This window comes from Dromiciops gliroides, chromosome 3 (genome assembly GCF_019393635.1).
Source record: "Dromiciops gliroides isolate mDroGli1 chromosome 3, mDroGli1.pri, whole genome shotgun sequence".
Classification (NCBI taxonomy): Eukaryota; Metazoa; Chordata; class Mammalia; order Microbiotheria; family Microbiotheriidae; genus Dromiciops; species Dromiciops gliroides.
The window spans coordinates 107,575,333-107,578,052 of record NC_057863.1 but is presented as its reverse complement, the minus strand read 5'-3'; the positions used below and the strand labels follow the sequence as shown (position 1 = coordinate 107,578,052).

Here is a 2,720-nt window from a genome sequence, read left to right as displayed (position 1 = left end):
TAAAGAATTAGAGAATAATTTACAAATTAAAATGGAGGGCTTTGTACCACAGGCCTTGGCCTAGAACAGAGGGCTGGGAGGTGAGCCCCTTAGAATTTTAACCCTTAACACTCTGGAGGCATGCAAGTGGAGGCTGGATGACCACTAGCTGGGTCCACAGTCCAGGGCACCCATGCTTAGGTAGAAAAACAAAGGATAAGAAAACTTATTTTATAAAACAACTCTTATATCAGGTGTAATATTTTGATGCTTGTTGGCAACTAAACCCCCATTATGTTCCCATTTTGCCAGCAACGACCATGTGTCATAGCCAAAGAATTTGCGAAGTTTTGGCTTGCCACCTGGATGACGAGGTGAAGAAAATCCATCATGTTGTATAGAAGTATAATTATGTTGCCACAGACACTGAGTTTCCAGGTGTGGTTGTAAGACCCATTGGAGAATTCAGAAGTAATGCTGACTATTAGTACCAACTATTGAGATATAATGTATACTTGCTAACTATAATTCAGCTTGGATTGAAATTTATGAATGAGCAAGGAGAATACCCTCCAGGAACCTCAACATGGGAGTTTAACTTAAAGTTTATCTTAATGGAGTACATGTATGCTGAGGACTCCATAGAGTTCCTAACCACCTCAGGAATCTAGTTTGAAAAGCATGAAGGAGAGATTGAGACACTGTATTGTGCAGAACTTCTAATGACATTGGGCATCATGTTGTGTGAGGGGGTCAAGTGGCTTTCATTTCACAGTGGTTATGCCTTTGGCTATTTAATCAAAATCCTGACAAACTCTAACTTGCCAGAAGAAGAGCTGGGCTTCTTTGAGATCCTCCTATTGTTCTTTCCTGTCATCTATGATGTCAAGTATCTCATGAAGAGCAGCAAAAAGCTCAGGGGCAGCCTTTAGCAAGTGTCTGAGCAGCTGGAGCTGGAACATATAGGATCATAGCGTCAGGCAGGATCTGATTCATTACTGACAGCTATGTCCTTTTTCAAAATGAGAGAAATATTCTTTGAAGATCACATCAAAGATGCCAAGTATTGTGGGCACTTGTGCATCCTTGGTTCAGGCTCCTATTTGCAGAATGGTATGGGCAATGTATATGTAGAAGAGGCCAGCAAACAGACATGACATCAAATGGATGAACAACAGGCCTTGATGTTTGGAGCTACACATGTATATGGGTTTTATCTCTAGTTAAGTTACCTGTTCAGGAGACAATAAGGTTTTTATTTTTCTTTTTTTCCTTGGCTTCTCAAACTGTTTTCTCTTTTGTCTTCCAGTACTAATTATGATTCCTTCCACAGATCCTGAATAAGTAGAAGAGGCTTCAGGTTAAATTCGGCTGTATAATGTGCATGTGTGGCCAAGGGGAACATGTGTATCATACTCAATCTTCTGGTAAACATATCTAGTTGATGTTAATTTGTACCCCATACCTCTTCCCCCCATTCCCAGATTAACAAGCACTGACTGTAATTTAATGTCTTGCTTCATGTCTGTCCTTCCAGTATGCAAGAGTTTTAGCTATTTGATATTGTGGACCATCTGTTTTGCATGTTAGATTGTGACTTATATCTACCATTTTAGTAGAAGTTTGGGTTTTCCTTGCTGTTAGCCTGAAAGTTGATCATTTGTCAGTTTTACATAGCACTCTCTTGTTTTGGACCCATGGAACAGAGTCTATCTACTGTGGTGTAAATTTTTGTCTTGGCAAAGCTCTCCTGAAAACAAAAGAAGGGCTCCTGCATACTTGAGCCCCAACTTGCTGTCCCTGGGGCCTTCGAACCCTGCTCAACAGGCACGCTGGGTTTTGGACTGGTCTCGAAATGGGCTTTGGTACTGAACAAGTGTTAATCGACAGTGTTCTGCCTCTGTTGCAATGCTGCTGGTACACCAGCGGTGCAGCCATGACTTTTCCTTAATCAGCTTCCTAGCTTGCTTGAACTTGCCCTTGGCTCCCCCTTGCTCTTCCTGTGATAGTCAATTTACCAACCCTTGTTTTGGTGAATCCACAAGTCAGTAAGTTCAAAGAGAGCAAGTCACCTTAGGTAAGTCTTATACAAAATTAACTTAAAAGAGATGAAATTATGCTTCTGTGGTTGCTACAAATACAAAAATGATTAAGAGATTTATTGTAAAATAACAAAATGACAAGACAAGTTAGACTGAATAAGGTAAGCTGAGGAGTGTAATTCTTGTTTATTTTGTGTGTATATCTTTGTAATATATATATATATATATATATATATATATATACACAGAATAACTGTGAAATACTTTCTTAGACATGTAGACAGGAGCATGTGAGTAGGCCAGAACATGTGAAGGAAGACTTTGTTAATGGGTAACTTAAACACTCCTCAGAAATGATGATGGATGGCAAGTCATGGTGGACATGTGTTACCTGCACTTAACTCAAGTCATATTAGCTGTTTACCAGATTGCTTTGTTCTCTTGTACTTTAACATTCTTTTCTTGTTGAATTATAATACTGTAACTGGGTGGTCCTTCAGAAAAGTTACTTGCAAAATAGAAGGTATCAATTTTTTTAAAGCTTTTGTAAATAAAGGATTCAAAAATGTTTCCTTACATCTAAAAAAATGAAAATGTATTCTCCTTGAGCAGAGGAACTCTATCTTTCTTTCTTTGTTTGTATCCCCAATTGTTGCCATAACCGCTCACATATAGTAAGGTGTGATAACTTAAAAAGTT

The 2,720-nt window shown here is 38.8% G+C and overlaps 1 pseudogene; it reads left to right on the top strand.

Moving 5' to 3' along the window:
* Positions 1-242: 242 nt before the first annotated feature.
* LOC122747200 lies at positions 243-1,136 on the top strand (annotated as a pseudogene).
* The last annotated feature ends 1,584 nt before the right edge of the window (positions 1,137-2,720 follow it).